Genomic DNA, 7,500 nt, shown 5'->3' on the forward strand with positions numbered 1-7,500 from the left:
TAGATGTGTGTGTGTGTGAATGTAGATGTGTGTGTGTGTGAAAATATAGACGTGTGTGTGCGTGAAAATGTAGATGTGTGTGTGTGTGTGAATGTAGATGTGTGTGCGTGTGAATATAAATGTGTGTGTGTGCGTGTGCGTGTGAATGTAGCTGTGTGTGTGTGTGTGTGAATGTAGAGGTGTGTGTATGAATGTAGATGTGTGTGTGATGTGTGTGTGTGTTTAATGTAGATGTGTGTGTGTAAATGTAAATGTGTGTGTGTAAATGTAGATGTGTGTGTGTAAATGTAGATGTGTGTGTGCGTATGTGTGTATGATCTGGATGTGTGTGTGTGACTGTAGATATGTGTGTGTGAATGTAAATGTGTGTGTGCGTATGAATGTAGATGTGTGTGTGTGCGTATGAATGTAGATGTGTGTGTGTGTGTGTGGGTGGGTGAACGTAGACTTCTATGTGTGTGTGCTAACGCAGAAGTGTGTGTGTGTGTGTGAATGCGAATGTAGACGTGTGTATGAATGTAGAGGCTTATGTAAATATAGATGTGTGTGTATGTCGTGTGTGCATGTACGTTGTGTGTGTGCTGTGTATGTCGTTGTTCGTGTATGTATATCGTTTGTGTGTGTGTGTGTGTACCGTGTGTGTACGTCGTGTATGTATGTCGCGTGTATGTGCATGTATGCCGTATGTGTGTATGTATGCCGTATGTGTCTGTGTATCGTGTGTGTATGTCGTGTGTATATGTGTTGCCGTGTGTATGCCATGTGTGTATGTAAGGCTATATGCATACATGTATTTTGGCATGCTTACGTGTGTTTGTAGGCATGCATGTATGTCATCGTATGCTTTTATTTACGTTAGAACAAAGTGGTGGTCCGCGGACCGCTGCCGGTCCGCGAGCCATCAGCTGCCGGTACGTGGCCAGTGTCCAGAAAAGAAAGAAACGTTATAAAATGCTTATAAAATGTTTACGTAATATTGTATTATTTGTTTATAAAATAAATATAAGATAAAAGAAATTGTCAACTTTTATTATATTCATTGTATATATTGTTTCCGGTATAAATTAATATTACCGGTCCCTGGCACATTGGAAGGAAAAAATCTGCCGGTACGCCATATCAGATAGTTTGAGAAGCACTGTGTTAGAGACATACAACTATGTCTATACACGTACACAACACAATGAAACTTCTAGAATGCTCTACAAATGTTTTAACAATTGAATTAAGGCTTTTAATTGTAATTTCTGATTAGTTCCGTTGTTTCTGATTTCATCTTTTACTTGCTTCAGTCACTGGAGTCTGGCCATGCTGCGGCACCACCTTGAAATGTTACAGTCAAACAAATCGACCTCAGTACTTATTATTTTAAGCCTTGCATTTATTCGGTCAGTATCTTTTGCTGAACTGTTAAGTTATGGTGATGTAAACAAACCATCACCGGGTGTCCCGTGGTGGTGGTGGTACAGACACTATAACACGCACCCACACATACACACACACACATACACGCACACAACACACACACACACACACATACAGATTCATTAAAGTATATTCTTCTCTAGGATTTTCCACTTCATGTGAAAATCAGTATCATGCCTTGTGTTTGTGTGTGTGTTTGTGTGTGTGTGTGTGTGTGTGTGTAAACGCTGCTGTATGGTTAAGAACTTTACTTTTCAACCACTTGGTTCCGGGTTCAGTCCCACTTCATAGCACCCTGGACAAGTGTCTTCTACTATAGCCTAGGGCCAACCAAAGCTTTGTGAGAGGATTTGGTAGACGGAAACTGAAAGAAGCCCGTTATGTATATGTGTGTGTGTGTGTGTGTGTGTGTGTGTGAGTGTGTGAGTGTGTGTGTGTGGACAACCAGTGTTGGTTGTGTTTGCATCCTTGTTACTTAGCGGTTCGGCTAAAGAGACCAACAAAATAAGTACCAAGCTTAAAAATAAAAAAATAAAGTACTGGGGTTGATTCATTTGACTAAAAATTCTTCAAGGTGGTGCCCCAGCATGGTCACAGTCTACTGACTGAAACAAGGAAACGATAAACGAAAGATATCTATACATAATGTGTGTGTGTTTATGGCCTTTCTTAAACAAACTAGTGTTGTAAGCCTTAGAGAAGACATGATGCTACCCTAACAACCTATAGATTAGGAATTTCCCCCCACTTGGTTCTGTTTGACCATCAGTAATGGTCAGGACCCTGCCATCCCCTCTCTGTCACATTCTTCGTAAATAGAAAATAAATCACTGCGATTAATTACCCTAGATAAATCATTATCTCTGATATATTTTTAGATGATGTAGAGAGGTTTAATGGTGCTGGAGGAAACATATTCAACTTTGCTATAGGTGTAAGTATGGTTGTGTGGTAAAGATGCTTGCTTTGCAACCCCATGCTTTTTGGGTTCAATTCCACCGTGTGGTACCTTGGGCAAATTCTTTTACTATAACCCCAGACCAACGAATGCCTTGTGAACTCGGTAGATGGAAGCTATGTGGAAGTTTGTTTCATATATACGCGTGTGTGTGTATATGTGTGTGTATGCACGTGCCTCACCACCACCACCACCACTTGACAACCAGTGATGGTTTGTTTATGTCCTCATAGCATTGGTGCAACGTAAGAGCCTGATAGAATAAGCACCAGACTAAACAAAAAACAAAAACAAGTACTTCAAAGCGGTGCCCCAGCATGGCTACGACCCAATGACTGAAACTAGTATCAGATAAAAGATTATTCTAGAATGCATGTGAATGAAACACTTATGAAATCCAATAATGTACAAATTGCGACTTTGCGGTCGGAAGAGCCCGACATTCTTCCTACGGAATATAATCCAAAAAACCGTCTCAGAGCACGTCTACAAACATATTCTTGTATCAAGTTAAGTTCTTTATCTGCTCCAAATTGTATTGTGTAAACATAAAATATATCATATGTTCTCTTAGTTTTATAACATACATAGAAATATCAGACGTTCTGGCTGCCTAAAAGCCACAAGGATCTATGATATACTACATTATATTATATCTCGCAACACAAAAGGAATTAAATAGAAAAATCGCCAGGTAATCTTTTATCTTTCTTTTTTTTTTTCAGTCATTTGACTGCGGCCATGCTGGTGTATCGCTTTGTAGGGTTTTAGGCGAACAAATCGACGCCAGGACTTACTTTTTTAAGCCTTGTACTTATTCTATCGGTCACTCTGGCCAAACTGCTAATTAACGAGGACGTAAACACACCATCACCGGTTGTCAAACGAGTGGTGGTGGTAAGGGACAAACACTGACGCGCGCGCGCACACACACACACACATCATTGTATCTCGGTATCAACCAGACAATCGGATGTTGTTATACATCGCTGATCACAATGCGCTTCACATTGTTTTAGCTTTCGAATGATGCTACCCCACTGGCTTGGCTAACGGGCCAACATTCCCCCTGTTCGGAAGGCTAGACCGTTGCAGGTTTACCCATTTACTGCTGAATGGACTGGTGAAACGTGAAATGAAGTGTTTTATTCAAGAACACAACGCGCCACCCTGTTCGGAAATTGAACCCTCGATCTAGAAATCGTGAGTGCAACACACTAATCACTGGGTTATATATACCCATCAACCAAATCCATTCACAAAGCTTTTGCCAACCTAGGGCTACAGTAAAAGACACTTGCCCTTGGCTCCTCACCATGGGACTGAGCCTGAAACGAGATGGTTCAAAGTGAGATATTCTGAACCACACACGCACGCACGCGCGCACACTCACACACACACACACACACGCACGCACGCACGCACACACACACACACACACACACACACACGCACACACACACGCACACGCACACACACATGCATGTGTGTGTATGAAAATTAATGAGAGAAAGGAGAGAAATAGATATTTCTAAACATCCTAATATATAGTTTCATCTAACAGAATCACAATATTTTACTACCAGTGTGCATTTAGTGGTTTATCATATTTTCATATCCTTCAATACTACACCCAACTCATTCAAGTGAGAGGGTAAGTCTTGATTTACGAATAGTTAGGGATCTGACTAGTGGTAGTGGTGGTGGTGCTATGAAAAAAAAAGCACCCAATACAGTCTGTAAAGTTGTTGGTGTTAGAAAGGACATCGAGCTGTAGAAACCAGGCCAAAGCAGACATCGGAGCAGCCCTCTAAGCTCTTCAGTTTCAGCTAAACCATCCAACCTATACCAGTATGAAAAGAAAAGAAGAAAAACCAGATGTTAAATTATGACGACAAAATTACACTGTTTGTCTGTCTCTTTCTACCCATTTTACTGTAGATTTTTCAATTCTGATAGCTGTATACTTTACCAATAAATCAGGCACCAATTATTTCTAATTTTCTATGCACCAAAATTGAATTCAGCTATGAATTATCGATCTGCTGTAGATTCAGATTTGGGGACTGTAGATGAAAATAATATCGTGATTTTATGATGTGGGAGATATTTTTGAAGACTTTTTAGTAGAAGGAATAAGATGTATCGTCGTGTTGGGAAATTGCCAACCTAGTATGAGTAACTGATAAAGGAGAAATTTTAGTGAAATTTCTTTCCTGTGATATTATGTAGTGACTTTGTTGTATGAAGTTTGCTTCTCAGTTACATGGTTGCAAATTCAGTCCTTCTGCATAGCACCTTGGGCAAGTATCTTCGATTACAAAGCCTTGTTGTAGTGGTGGCATTTAGTAGATAGAAACTGAAAGAAGCCCATCCTATACATACATACATACATACATACATATATATATATATATATATATATATATATATATATATATATAGAGAGAGAGAGAGAGAGAGAGAGAGAGAAAGATTTAATCAAAAGATTAAATGTGGTACTTAAAATGTTTGAGGCACCAGAATTTTGTAGGGTAAAAACCAAAAACAAAATCAATAGATTTGGTGAATAAAATTTGAAGAAAAGCAACAAAAATGCATTAGGTTATAGCAGTACGTACGTTTCGTACAAACTTCATTTATTTATGTAGTGAGAACACCACATAATATGTGCAATGAAAATGTACTCTTCAGCTGCATAATGGAAGTTCGTTTCAGGAAGTCATTTTGTAGATGTGTGCAAATACAAGAGTAGGAGATGAAGAAAATATCATCTTGACTGGGCTGTTAATCAACAGTCTAGTGAATCAAACAAGAATTTAATTTCTATATATTCTAATTGGAGGGGTAAGATAGTAATTTCAATTTAGAGAAAGGTAGATTAAGGTAGATTAAGTAGATTAAGCAAGAGAAAAAAGAGATAAGAAAAGAGGTAAAAAAATATATATATATATAGAGAAATAAAAATGAAAATGGAAGGACAATACCCTAAGGAGTGGCTAGAGGAAATTTAAGGTAAGGGAATTTAGGTCAAGATATTGGGGAATTATTAAGAGTATATCTATTCGACTGTATATTTAGAATAATACAACAAACTAAAGTAATAAATTTAAAACCACAGAGAACATTAATAGTTAAATTAGAACAAGACAAACATTTATAGTTGAAATAATATCAATGGCCAAAACAAATCAAAATGAAGGAGGGAGGATGATAATTATTATTATTATTATTATCTTATGATTTTTACTTTGTATTATATTATACTTATTTATCGTGCATTTACTTATTATTTTTTCTATATGTGACAGAGTCATATTTAAAATCAAGTATAGATAAAAGTTTGAAACATTTGACCGTTAATATAAGTATCTTGAAAGCCTTAGATGTAAACCCTTAGCCGTCAATACATAAAATGCATATATTCATTCCGAACTTTAGATGTTTTCGCTCAATAAACACTCACAACGCCCGTTCTGGAAATCGAAACCGCGATCCTATGACCGCGAGTCCGCTGCTCTAACCACTGGGCCATTGCGCCTTCACAGTATTTAAAGATAATATAACAAATATGAATTATAATAGAATTTAATTTACTCTGTAAAAGTAAGAAAGAAATAACGCATATGATAGGAATTAATTAACAATATATATTACTATTATAATCCCTAACATATTGTCGAGACTTTCTCTTTACATGATAGTGATTAACCAGTGACACTTTTGGATCATTTAATCCCCAATGAGAACCTGACATCCTCGAATTATTTATATATATATATATATATATATATATATATATATATATATATATATATATATATATATATATATATATATATATATATATATATATATATATATATATATATAATGTGTGTGTGTGTGTGTGTGTGTGTTACTGTCTTCTTGTTTCCCCATGATGCTATAGCTGTAAAAGTATATCACCAAAATACAAGCAGTGTCGTTTGTTTTTAGTCTTCTATGTAAACATGTCTGGCCTTGAGGAAATATTACCTTCCTTGGATACAGGCGACGGTTGGCGACAAGAAGGGCATCTGGCTATACAAAAATTCGCCCCAACAAATTCTATCCGATCTATGTGAGTCTGGAAAAGCGGATGTAAAAAGGATGCTGAGATGACACTTAGATTGCAGAAGAATGAATTGGTTACATACTTAGATTGATAAAAGTAGAAGCTCCACACATCGTTATGTTACCACCGTTGCCAGTTATACAGTGGTATAGCTAGAATGGGTGCTACATGGGGGCAGCACTTCAGTTTTCTGCCCCATTCAACCCCCTGTATAGGTTTTAAAAAAACTTTAAAAGAACTGGCACTCCGTCGGTTACTACGACGAGGGTTCCAGTTGATCCGATCAACGGAACAGCTTGCTCGTGAAATTAACGTGCAAGTGGCTGAGCGCTCCACAGACACGCGTACGTAGTTTTCAGGGAGATTCAGCATGATACAGAATGTGACAAGGCCGGCCCTTTGAAAATACAGGCACTACTCATTTTTGCCAGGTGAGTGAACTGGAGCAATGTGAAATAAAGTGTATTGCTCAAGGACACAACGCGTCGCTGGGAATTGAACTCACGACCTTATGATCGTGAGCCGAACACCCTAACCACTAAGCCACGCACCTTCACATATAGGCTTATACAGCAAACACAAAAGCACTTTCACCATAAAAGTGTTGTCCAGGGTGGGGCATGCCCATCCTCGCTATGCTACTGCAGTTAGAAGCAATCTTAGTTGAATTTTTCATTTGATCTCGAATATCTGTGATGCATCGGGGCGAGTGCCAGGTATGAATGAAGTGCTGCAATTATTGGAGAAGATAACATTTAAATAAACTGAAATAGCTTTTCTCTGTGCATGGAAATAAATTACTCTTTTCCAACAATATTTCTGAATGCGAATGTTGGAATTCTCCCTGTACTTTTTTACCAGCAGTTTTATATACAATAGAGGGATCTTTTTTCTTTTTCTTTTTTTTTTTTTTTTTTTTTGATAAAGAATTGATAAAGCAAAGTTTTTTTTCGCGTCCTCTTTGTTCTCTCAACCACTGTTTTTCTGTTGTTGCTAAGCCCACTCTTTCCAGCTTTCATCT

At 37.7% G+C, this 7,500-nt stretch overlaps 1 protein-coding gene across 4 annotated transcripts in view; it reads left to right on the top strand.

Annotated features, from left to right (window-relative positions):
* The window catches only part of LOC106869862 (sodium/potassium/calcium exchanger 4), a 197,954-nt gene that overhangs the window by 123,800 nt on the left and 66,654 nt on the right, over window positions 1–7,500 (top strand). The window lies entirely within an intron of this gene.

This window comes from Octopus bimaculoides, chromosome 11, assembly GCF_046866305.1.
Source record: "Octopus bimaculoides isolate indiv1 chromosome 11, ASM4686630v1, whole genome shotgun sequence".
NCBI lineage: Eukaryota > Metazoa > Mollusca > Cephalopoda > Octopoda > Octopodidae > Octopus > Octopus bimaculoides.